Source organism: Suncus etruscus, chromosome 9 (genome assembly GCF_024139225.1).
Source record: "Suncus etruscus isolate mSunEtr1 chromosome 9, mSunEtr1.pri.cur, whole genome shotgun sequence".
Lineage (NCBI taxonomy): Eukaryota > Metazoa > Chordata > Mammalia > Eulipotyphla > Soricidae > Suncus > Suncus etruscus.
In genome coordinates, this window is record NC_064856.1 from 86,203,506 (window position 1) to 86,216,335 (window position 12,830).

Here is a 12,830-nt window from a genome sequence, read left to right on the forward strand (position 1 = left end):
ATTTCTCTAACACCAAGTTACATTTGGAAACTCTTGATCAGCTCTGTACCTCAGAATGGGGCTCCTTTTAAAGGAGAGGGCCTTGAAAGATGTGATTATGTTTAAGTGAGACTGGGGGCCAGGAAGGAGGCCCAGAGAAAGTGCTGCCTTTTATGCAGAGACATGAAATAAAAAGAAAGGCTGTGAGGAGAGTGGCCCTCTCGTGCAAGCTGGCTGACTTTCCTCTTCAAAGGGCACATGAGGACATAGAAACACCAGGGACCTGCACTGGGTTAGCCCCCTGGGAAGACATAGCAAGAAGACTGCCCTTGACAAGCCCAGGCAAGTGGCCTTTGGAGTAGACAAACATGTCTAGGAGAGCCTGACTTGGAGCTCAACTTCCAGAACAGAGATATTTCTGAGCTTCCGACCTGTGGGTGGAAATTACTTAGGGGTCCCAAAGAGACAGAGCTTTCAGAGATGAATGTTGAAGCATGTATAGGTAATTGTAATGGGCACTTTCAAAGTGGCTTGCAGGGGTGTAGGGAGAGATGAAGGCAGCTGGATTTACCTGTGGCCTTGGAGATGGATAGGTAGTACCCATATAGTAGTAGGATCTATGGGGTTGAAAATATTTTCCCAGAAGACTTGGTCCTAAATTACTGACTCCTGTAGGATCAAAATCCTGAAAATAAGAATGTTGGAGAGGATGCTCCCCAGTAGTTCTTCCAAAGCCCTCCTTGACCTTTGGAACCCAGCGAGCTCTCTGAAAGCAGTCACTGAAAAGCTGCACCCAGCATTTACAGCTGGAGACCAGGCAACCAGGCGCTGGGGAACTTGTCAGTTGTAAGCAGGTGCTGCTCTGAGCTCAGGAGATGTTTGCTTAGCCATTAAACATGGTTGATTTTCCTAGTACCAAAGAGCAGCAATGTCTGCTTCATTTTCTGCAAGGTTTCCACTTTAACCCATCTCCTAATGGCTGCTCTCTCAAAAACACAATGTTACAGGTTTATTCTGTCACCTAAAGGACACAGTCAAAGGGCATGATGGAATAGAAGAGGAAAACTTTGGAGATAAGAACCGGCCAAGAATACTATCCAGAGCTATTCTCTTGTTGCCTGCTGTGCCTGATTTGCTGCCCCTTCTTGCTCCTAGGTCACTTCTCTCACCCTGCTTTCCATGAAAGTGATGATTGAGATTATCTCAGCCTTCAGGATTTCCATCGTTGGGGGCTGTGATCTTAGGAATTCTGACCTTCAGGATTAAGGGCATTCATGATTGTGTCCTTTAGGATTATGACCAGCCCCGAGTCTGCAGGGTTTCATACCCATTATTGGAATGAGCGAAGGAATCTGAGACTTGTCTGAGCCCAGGATTCTGTGTGGATGAATGGTGGATCCATTTGTTGGACTTGGGTAATAACTGGGGTTTGAGGCTGGGGTTTTTCTTTTCTTTTTAAATTGAGATACTGTGATTTACAGTATTGTTAACGATGGTTTCTTGTGTATGTAATTCCAATACCATGCCATTGTGCCCACTTCCCTGTCCCACGCCCTGGAGAATTTGTATTTGGCTTTTCGTATAGTGATGTGGGCAGGGTTGGGGTGTTGAACAGCAGAGTGGAATGAGCAGTTGAATCTTGGGCTGCATTAAATGTGGATCGAGGGTGGAAAGACAGGTAGGGATTGGAGGGCCTGATTTTGGTCTTGGCACTACATGCCACTCTTTCCCACACCACCCCCTTGGTAGTCTTGGTGGTCCCTGGTAGCCCTAGGCCTGAGTGGTGCCCATATCCAGGCCCATAAGTGAATCATTCAGTGTAGTTTAAGGGAGAAACTTCATTGCTCATTAGGCCCCGAGGAACTAGGGCTCCTGAGATGCAGAGATTGAGGGTAAGGACCAGAATGCAGTGCAAAGAACCCAGGGGTGAGAGTGTTTCAGGACCTCAGAGGCAGTAGGCTTGGACTCTTATTAGGGAGGTATTGGTGAATCCCTCAGGAGAGTCTCACAGGAGGACAACAGAAGATAAGGGGACCTTCATGGACTTAAAACTTTTGTTTTTTATTATTTTAAAAAACCCCACAAAACTTTTGTTTTTGTTTTTGGGCCAGCAGTGCTCAGGGGTTTGGCTTATGTATTTTGGGTTTGGGTTTGGCTCTGGCTCTGTGCTCAGAAATCACTCCTACTAGGTTCAGGGGATCACATGGGATGCCGAGGATCGAACCCAGGTTGGCCGAATGCGAGGCAATTGCTGTGCTATCTCTCTGGCTCCTGACTTAAAACTTTTTAATGGTTTGCATTTGACTTGGTCATATGTAGACTGGAATAGAGTGAAAGGCAGTGCGCTCTCTCACCCCTGCTTCCTATTCACAGGATTCCAGTTGTACCAGTTCTCCAGAGCAGGGGAAACCAGCCCTCAGATTACTGTCATTTATCCTGTTGGTGTTTATTGATGTATAATTCATAGGTGTGAATAGGTGCCTATTTATAGCATGTGTCTATATATAATTGTTTATATATGATAGTACATGGAGATAATCTGCATTTAATTTCTTCTTATCTTCCTTGCTCTTCTACATTTTGTATGAATTTGAATTTTATCCCTGTTAAAAAAGAAATGCCTGGATAGTTTCATGTTTAGAATATATAGAAGAGTACACAGCGCATTGTCTCCTCCCTGCCAGAACCTCTTTCTCCTTTTCCTGGATCTTTTTTCTTTTTGATCCTGACCAGTTTGTTTACTAAATATGTCAGAGACCAGATCTTGAGCAGAAGAGAAAGCTGCCTCACTAATTTGTGTGTTACTTGGTTTCTGACATGTGGATGATCCAGCCAATCTCTCCTAGGTAGGTAGGGTGCTGATGTCCATCCTCACGTTGAATTAAGTACCGTATTTGCCAGCGTATAAGACAACTGGTCGTATAAGACAACCCCCTAATTTTACAGTTAAAACATAGGTTTAGGCCTATATTCGTTGTATAAGACAGAACGTTCCTGTGCTGCAACTGTATGTACCACAGTGAGCCAATCACAACAAGCAAAGGTTCAAAGGGTATACTGTAATAGACTTCCTCTCTGACTCTGGCCCATTTGAGCAGGCTTTTGACAGTGTAGATTCGAGTCCAGAACATTGTCTAATTTGCATGTATCAAAAGCCTGCTTGGATTGGCCGAGTTAGAGAGGTGGTCCGAGCAGCCTTGCGGTGATTGGTGCAGGATAGAGTTGGAAAATTTGTTTCGTGGCAATATCGATGACTTTTGTTTAGCGATATATCGAAACGTTTTTCGGGATATACTCGGCGTATAAGACGAAGCCTGATTTTTGGTTGACTTTTTTTCGTTTCAAAAGTTGTCTTATATGCCGGCAAATACGGTAATTTGGTGACCTTGGAAGTGGTATTCTAATGAGGAGTTATGTATGTTTGCTGTTTTGTAAGTCATAGGCCACTCATCCTGAGACACTGGTTTCCCCCCCCCCCCCAAAATGGCCCTAGTGTGGGTGTTAGTTCACACACCCCCACCATGTGAACAAGCTTTCGTAGAGTGTTTCATTGTAGTGCTTTTAGCACAGATGAGCTTCTCTTCAAGTCTACTTGTGGGAGTGTCTTATCTATTTAGGAAGTGAATCTTTTGTGATCAAAGTGGCTGATAGATATTTTTTATTTGTCAGATTTCTTAATCCTTTGGTTATAGATGAAAACATTCTCCCAGGTTTCCTTTTTTTAATTTATTTTAATTTTTAATTTTTTTTTAGATTTCCCTTTTTTAAAAAATATTTTTGTTTTAGGCTTCGCTATTTACAGTATTTATAATAGCAGTTTATGCACAAAAGCATTCCAATTTCACTCCTTCCACCAGACTATAGCTTCCCTCCACCATGTTTCAGTGTTGGCCCCCTCCTATCCTATCCCACAAGCCTCTCCTACAGTGATAAACTTCCTATTAAAGACCAGATCGCAGTGTCTGTTGTCTTTGAGTATTCATTATTTACTATGCGACTTTATAGCCCACATATGACGGAGATTATTCTGAGTCTTCTCCTAACTTCACTCAGCATGACATACACGTAGTCACTGATTACACGGTTTTATCTTTTTATATAACTAAATAGTATTCCATTATATTCATCAGTCATTGTAATTATTGTTGTTATTATTATGGAATACTGAATTATCATTTCCATAGAAACCACTTTCTTTATTTAGTCATCTGTTCTCATGTGGCTTTTAAACCTTTCTGCTTTCAAATTACATGTTCAAAGCCTTGTTTTGGCTTTTGTAGATTTTTCACATCGAAATTTCACCCACTGGGAAACTATCTTATTTTGTTTTGTTTTGGGGCCATACTTGGTAGTGCTCAGGGCTTACCCCTGTCTCTGTGCTCAGCTATCACTCCTGGCAGGATTTCAGAGGACCATATGAGATGCTGGAAATTGAATCTGGGTTGGCTGCATGCAAAGCAAGTGCCCTACCCACTGTACTATCTCCCTAGACCCTTTTTATTCTATTTTAAATAAGGCAGAATGACATTATTTGCTATTACTTTGCTTCTTTTTTTCTTCAATGTGTTGCAAAGACTAGTGGTTGCTCACCAGTCTAACCATGTGCCTGCCCATTTCAGACGTGGTGCTTGCCGGGATTTGTGGTGTTGTCCGTGAGTTTCAGTGTATATACTCATTTGAAGGGCTTCCTAGGTGTGTGCTCCTTCATTTCTGGGGCTTGCACGTGTGCTCAAGAGGCTCATGTTCCTCACTGAAGCAACACAAGTTAGAGTTGACTGGGTGCTGTGGAGATCATATCTTTGCTGCTTGAGGCATTCATGGCCCTAGTGCTTTCACAACCTATCATTTGGCGTGCACACATCTCTTTTTGTGATGCTAAAACACACCTGGCTATGGAGTGGCGAAAAATAGCTACCAGTCAACTGAGATGTGAAGCTCAAACAGCCTAACTGATGAGATTGTGCTTTCCCTATATAAGACATGGGGGATTTAAATTCATGATCTTTTTTTTAAATATATAATCATAAACTTCAGCTTTCTATTCTTTTTTTAATTTCTTAAACTTTTTTTAAATTAAAAAAATTCTTTTAATAGTAATTCCTTTATTTAAGTACCATGGTTACACAAACATGTTTGTAGTTGGCTTTCAGCCATAACATTTACACACAACCTTTCACCAGTACAACTTTCCTGCCACCAATGTCTCCCATTTCCCTCCTCCCCCATCCCGTGCCTGTCTTTGAGACAGGCATTGTATTTCTCTCTATCACTGTCAAGGTACCTTGTTAATGTAGTTATTTCTCTAATTGTGCTCATCATTCTTTATGGTAAGTTTGATATCATGGGCTGTTCCTTCCAACCCTCATCTATTGTCTTTGGGTATTATTACCATACTGTCTTTTATTTTTCTTAAATCCTACAGATGGAGTGAGACTATTCATGATCTTAATGCTTGCAAGGCAAGCACTCTACACCTCTGTGCTATTCTTCCAGCCCCTCTCTAGGATTTATTTCAGTGTGAATCAGGACTCTTCATTTTATTATTTTACCCCAGAAGCCATTGGTTCCAATTATCTCTTGAGTTGACCTGCATTCTTTTTTTTTTTTTTTTTTTTTTTTTTGCCAAATAATAGTATTGCCAGCTCCATGTCTGGAAGTACCATTGATGAGCTCACAGCTTCTGTGGGCCAGGAACTTGGACAGGGGTCATGGGTCTTCATTCAGTAGTCCTGGTCTCACCTGTGGCTATACCAGGGAAGGATCCAACTCCATATGCACAGGGTGTATTGCATTTATTTCTTCACTTTCCTGCTGACTGTCACCTAGAAGCCACTCTAATGCACATCATGTGGGTCTCCAGCCTGGCTTCTTAGAAACAAGAGAAAGAGGGGCCCTGTAGCCTGTTGTAGCATTAGTGCATACTTCTGTCCCCTTTACTCTCTTGTTGAAGCAAGCCACTGGTATTTGTGGAGAGGATATATAAAGGCCTGGCATAGGAGGCAGAGACCATAGGGGGACCTTCTTAGAAAATGTTCTGTTTCCACATCCTGTTGTACTTGAATCTCTCCATATCAGATTAGCCCATTTCCTGGATGGGAGTGAGGAGGGGAGGGAAGCCTGCACAGAGATGCGGAGGAGGTAATGTAACATTGAGCTTCCCTTTTCTGACTCCCTGCCAGGGGAGCTGAGCCTAACCTAACCAGCTTTGGGCCAATTGCACTGTGACCCTTTGTCAGTTGGGATTTTCCTGGTCGGAATTGAGTACTGAGACTGCTGCTGCTTTTACCTCCATGCTCCGTGGCTCTGGATGGAATTAAACAAGGAAATGCTCCAGTGTCATGGAAGTTTGCAGCCTTGCTTCCACGCATTGGGCTCCGGAATGTTCTGTGTTAGTAGAGCTGATGTTCATCATAATGAATTTTGCTTTCGCCACACTGTTACCTCTAGGTGGAATCAAGTATGTTGTTGCAGCTTGAGTGTGTTATCCGAGTGGAGAGCTGTAGTGGGATAAGCCGTGGGCTGTTTCAGATGCTGAGGGATTAGTGCCAGTCCTTTTCCCTGGAGAGTTTTGTAGCATGCAGAACTAGGCTGTGGAACGATGGATGGCCTGGCTGCTCTCTTCTCACCACTTTTCTTTTCCCCACGCTTCCTTTTGTCAGTTTTGTTACCTATGATTTGTGATACCCCTTCCTCCCCCCCCCCCCAATGAAGCTCCCTTTCCCAAAAGTCATTATGAAGTGATTGGCCTGCTGGGAGTGGAGGATTTAAGCAGTAATTAAAAGATGATGGGTAAAGGAAGTTAAAGACAACCCCAGCAATAACAGTTTCTGCCTGAGAAAGACTTTGTGGCACTGAACTTTATAGTTAGAGAGGTTAAGGCCTTTGCAATGATTTCTGCCCCACTCCTCTTCCTCCTCCTTCTTCTCCTCCTCCTCCTGACCCCCCACCCCCCGTGGTGCCCTCAGGAGGTCCTCATGGCTGGCTATATGTTGATGCTTGAGGAATTGGGCCATCAAGTTTAGCATAAGAGTAACAGTGATTCTTGCAGGTATACTGAGCTGGAAGGAGAATGTAGCCTTTGGTGGGACTTGGTGATAGCTAACCTGAAAAAATTGGGTCTTGGAGGGGAGTAAAAGTGTAAGGATGTGAGGTAGGTCCCTCCCAAAATAGATTTTTAAGGGCTAGAGAGATTGTACAGCAGTAGGGCACTTACCTTGCAAGCAGCTGACCTGCATTCCATCCCAGAACCTTTTATGGACTCCTTTAAGAGTGATCCCTGACACAGAGGCAGGAGTAAGCTCTGAGCACAGCCAGATGTGGCTCTCAATCCACTCCCATTAAATACTTTCAAAAAAATTTTTGAGTGTACCAAGAAATACTCAGAGAAAGTGAAGGCTGAGCATGAGAGTCCAGATTCTGAAAGCGGCCATATGGAAGGTGTCTTTGTAGGGTGAATGTTCACATTAATTTAGTTTTGTTTTCGCACCATAGTCAATGATGCTCATGACTTACTCCTGCCTCTGCATTTAGGGATCACTCCTTGTCAAGCTTGGGGAACCATAAGTGGTACCAGGGATTAAAGGAGGGTCAGTTACTTACAAAACACGTGCCTTACCCATAGTACTATTGCTTTGGCCATGTGATGCGAATTTTGGCTCTGAAAGCCACTCTTTAGGCTTCACATGCTGGGGTTGGGAGGGTGGGAAGTGGTTCTTTTTTTCTTTTTTGATTTCTTTACTGATGACTGTGATTCTCAATAGAGCAATGGTTTTCATACAACAATCTGTGGGCTTTCGTTAGTCCACTGAAAATTTCCACTGGTATGTGAAATAGTTACTGCTGCTTAACATGATCCACCTGAGTCATGTTACAAGTGGGTTTTATTGTATTTTTTGACTAGTAGTTTGTGTGAGGAATCTTTCAGTCTTCTCAGCTATAAACCCAGGGAAACTGAATGAATATCAGTACAGTTTTGCTTCTCTCTTGAAATAATACTATATTCACAGTGACTGAAAAGTCTTAAGCAGTAGTAGGTTTTGCACTAATGTGATTTGAATTAAACGTTGCTTTTTTTAAAAGTCCAAGATGTTCTGTTATCAGCATGTTTGTTTACCACTTGCTTTCTACTTATTTTAAATTTAAATGATAGAAATCTCATTGTATGCATTAGATTTAAGAGCAAATACATAAAATACTATCATAAACAATGCTTTTTTTTTTATTTACAGCTCAGCCATCTGCAAAATACTTCCGTGATTTTCACCATGCTGCAGGTGTACAAATGTTGAAAACCACTGCTCTTGAGTACTGCAGGGTGTGCTGGCTGGTTTAACTTAGGCATGGACACTCAGCAGTTGAGATTTGCTAGTGTTGATGTTCTAGGTTTGATTCTAAGCATCGTGCAAAAGAAAGTGCAAAAGAAAAAAAGAGACAGAACAAAACTAATCTCTTACTCACATGTTGTGGGGTGGTAGGTGAGGCTGAATACCACCGAAGCATCTTGCAGATAGATGCATCTGATCAGCCTCTTCACTGTGTCACCTCTGCCATCTCTCCACTTGGAGATGCTCACCTGTTTCACTGAGTTCTTTGTTATTCCTTGGACAGCCTTGTGGAACATCCTCTCCTTTCTCTTGGTAGTGTATGCCTGCTGCAGTCATTTTTCTATCCATGTCAACTCTTGGGTTGAGTAGGGACAATCACTTTTGGGTCCCTAGCACTATTCTACTGAGACCCTGGGATTTGACCCTTGCTCCAAGGATTCCCTGTTATCTTCATCTTGTCTCTTCTGCTAGGAGGCACTGGTGTACCTAGAGCAGATTTATTGAGCCAGAAAAGATAGTTAAAATCCATTGATCACAAGTCAAGTCTGAGACAGTTGGTTTATTGAAACACTTAAAATTTAAATACCCAGGTTCAGAGTTCCCCTTAATTGTCCAAGTGCCTTGGGTTAGGAGAAGGGAGAAGGAGTTCTTTTAGCTTCAGTGAGGTGTGTCCTTGGGGCTGGGAGGTCGCTCATAGCTCTTGCTGTCTTTCCTGAACTTGGTCTCATATTTGCTTTTGTTGAATCATTATTTTCTTATTTTCCTTTTATTAGTGAACACTTGAATAAGGCTGTCTTTCTCCCGGGAATCTTCTTGTGTTTTCTTTTGTATTTGACTTGCTTATTTTTTTCCTCCTTGTATTGAGGACAGCCTCATACCTGGTGCAGGGTACCATGTCTCTTTTGTTCCCACGATGAAGAAAGATGGAAGAAGCAGAGATAGATCTGCTCAATAGAAATAGGCCTGGTGGCTAAAACTTAGTAGCCAAAAGCAAGATGGGTGGATTTTCTGCTTTGCACATTTTCAGCAATGGGGTCCTTAGGATTCTGGAAGTGACCGAAAGTGGGATGTGAGAGTTTGGTCATATGCCAAACCAAACAGAGCAGATTTATTTTTCTAAGTGATATTTGCAGGGAGACAACAACTGCAGCTCCTTAATTCCCTGCTTGATCTTCTCGGTGAGTTTGCAGATCAGTCTCTTCAGCATTGAGGATTTAAGTTGAATTGCTTTTTACTCTTGAGATGTGGGAGAGTTAAAAGGTGCTGAGGTTTGGTGAAAGGGTTGATATTGATATATATTAAAAAAATGATCATAAGAGTAAATCTGGTTAATATCTCCTACAAGTTACAGATCTTTCCCTGACCTTGTGAGCCAGTTTCTTAGTGACTGTATGATATGTATGATATGTGTGTATGTATGATATGTGTGTGAACTGTGTGTGGTCATCTTTCGGCATTTTAAACTCTCCTGATAACTACCAAAATATTCTCTGTATCCAGGGACTCAGTTGGTCTGTTTCAGATTCAATTATAAATGAGAGAGTACGTTTCTCTCTATCTTTCTCTTAGCATGATGCTTTCAGGAGTTATCCAAGTAATAAATGACAGGTTTTTTTGTTTATGGCTGAAAACTACCCCATGATGCATGTTCCTATTATGCATATGCCTGTGTGTATTTTATATAATGCATATAAATAATATTGTCTTTATCTGATCACCATCAATGGATACTTAGGTTTATCCCTCTCTTGACTGTTTGCAAATGATGTGGTTGTTTGTATGAAAATGTGTACCTATCTCTTGAAATTTGTCTGTTCTCCAATAGTGTTGGAATTGTGGTTCTAAGATCTTCTGCTCCACTTCTAGGATGTAGCAGGTCTTCTCTGTCTTCTGAAGGCATTGGGATGAGTCAAGTTAGTTCAGTTTCTTACCTGTGGACCAAGCTTAGGAAAGAACCTATAGTAAACATTAGAGCTTTTTTCTCTATACAGGGAAATGACCTTGCTGATCTTTTGTGCTTCTTGTTCAAGAACAAGGTTCTTGAGCTTTGTTCTTGGATCTTGGTTTCAACCTGGATCTTAACTAGTCTGCCAGACCTGTGCTCTGTTCTTATTAGACAATTGTTTATCATGGTAGTACTTCATCCAGGATGTTAGAGGAAGATCATATGTCTTCTTTTCAAAAATATCTAAGTGGGCTTGAACTGTTTCTTGTATTCAAAACAAGATGATGGAAATTATTAAAATGCACAAGCTTTTAATCGAGCTTTAATTTCCACTGAAGAATTTTTTTATAAGATTTATAACTGTGTTTAGTAGCTCTCTAATGATACCATACATCTGCATAATGCTGATTATTTAGGCAATTCAAGGTAATTTATGGCTCTGTATTTATTCTCAGGCAGCAGTGAGTGCCCCCATTTCACTGCTGGGGAAGTTGAGGCTCTCAGAGAAGCAAATGACCTATTTGAAAAGCAAATTGCAGAAATGAATGACCCTTGGAATCACAAATTCCTTAACATTTCTGTCATATACTCCTGCCTGGCTTTCATCTCCTTACTGGCTGATAAGTTAGTTGGGGTGAGTTTCTTCTTTGGGGAATGGAATTAGTTTCTCTTCAGATTCTTATTTGGGGACGGGAAGTTGAAGGGTCACACCTGGCAATGATCAAGAGTAACTCCTGGCTCTGCATGCAGGAATTACTCCTGGCAGGGCTAGGGAGAACATATGGAATTGAACCTCAGTAGACCACATGCAAAATTTTAGTTCATTAGGATCTCCCACTGGAAGGCTAATAAATGGATGTGAGTTGAGTGAATGAATTTGGGTGAAGGACACAATGATTTTTCACGTGATTCACGGTGAACTTGGGTCTCACAATGGCATGTTCTTTGTTTTCCAACTAAGGATAACAGAGACACCAATCCATCAGCGTCTTTCTTATCCAGCCAAAGACTGCTTTTAGAATATTCCCCTATGAGCCTGGTATTTTGAAATAGCTTGTTACCAAACCACAGTTATTAAATAATAATTTGTACTGTGAAAACATTAATGAAACACATTTGTAACTGGGAGAGATTCCATTCCAAGGAAGTGGTTATTATTACTACACTAATGCTCCTCTGTTTTCATTGAGATCACTTCTTGCCTTTTCACTTGTGTATTTGCAATCATGTGCGTAGCCATGTTTGCTCAAATACACACATACACACACATACCACACAATTGAATGATTTCCAGAGGTTGAACTACTGGTATGGTACTTGCCCACCAGTACCCAGAAGGGGGTTTATGCCTTAGTTGTGCTCACACCCTCTTGGTTCCTGTGAGTTGTAGACTTCACTCTCTGCTTTTGTTCCCAGAGCTTCAGACATTGTGCGAGGTACATGTGGTGGCACTGGAAATTGCACTCCTAGTCTTATATCTACCAGATTGGTGTTTTCCCTATTGAATCACCCCTGGGTGGCTAAAATGTTTTAATATTAGCCCAGACTCAAAGTCTTTTGATATGCCCATTGTTCAGCATTTAGACTGTGAGCTTATTAGATATGCTTCATTGGTCCCTTCTTTTCCTCTCCTCATCTCCTTTGTGAGGGCCAAACCCTATGGTGTTTAAGACTTAACTCCTGAGTCTGTACTCAGGGATCACTTCTGTTGGTGTCAGAGAACAATATCATGTGCAAAGGCTGAATTGGCTGCTTGCAAGACAAGCATCTTACCCACTGTACTCTCTCCCCGGCCACATGGTTAGGTCTTTTAAGTTCCTTTGGGCATCTTTGTACCTCCACCATTCTGGGGGACTCACTTTGTAAGAACCAAACTAAATCCATTGTTGAAACTAGATTCTTTGGCTGACCCCAAACAATTTAAGGCATATTAGTAGATCTTGGTTTTCTGCTTATTATAGAAATTTCCTTTAAAAAAATATAAAGGAGAGATTTTTCCTACACATGGATGGACACAGAAACTATTATGCTGAGTGAAATAAGTCACAGGGAGAGAGATAGACACAGAATAGTCTCTCTCATCTGTGGGTTTTCAGAAAAATAAAAGACATTATTGTAATAATACACAGAGACAATTAGAGATGAGGGCTGGAAGGATCGGCCCACAATATGAAGCTTACCACAAAGAGTGATGAGTTAAGTTAGAGAAATAACTACACTGACAACTATCATGACAATGGTAGTGAATGAAAGAAATAGAATTCCTGTCTTAAATACAGGCAGGGGTTGGGGAGGAGCAGAGGGGGCATTGGTGGTGGGAAGATTGCACCAGTGAAGGGGGGTATTCTTTTTTATAACTGAAACAACTACAAACATGTTTGTAATCATGGTACTTAAATAAAGATATATATATATACATATACATATATATATATATATATATATTCTTTTTTTTTTTTTGTTTTGTTTTTGGGCCACACCCTGTGACGCTCAGGGGTTACTCCTGGCTATGCGCTCAGAAGTTGCTCCTGGCTTCTTGGGGGACCATATGGGACGCCGGGGGATCGAACCACGGTCCGTCC

General features: G+C 41.7%; 1 protein-coding gene across 2 annotated transcripts in view; it reads left to right on the plus strand.

The window, feature by feature from the left end:
- Positions 1–12,830, plus strand: part of LDLRAD3 (low density lipoprotein receptor class A domain containing 3) — a 258,872-nt gene that overhangs the window by 26,997 nt on the left and 219,045 nt on the right. The gene's annotated exons all lie outside the window — the stretch shown is intronic.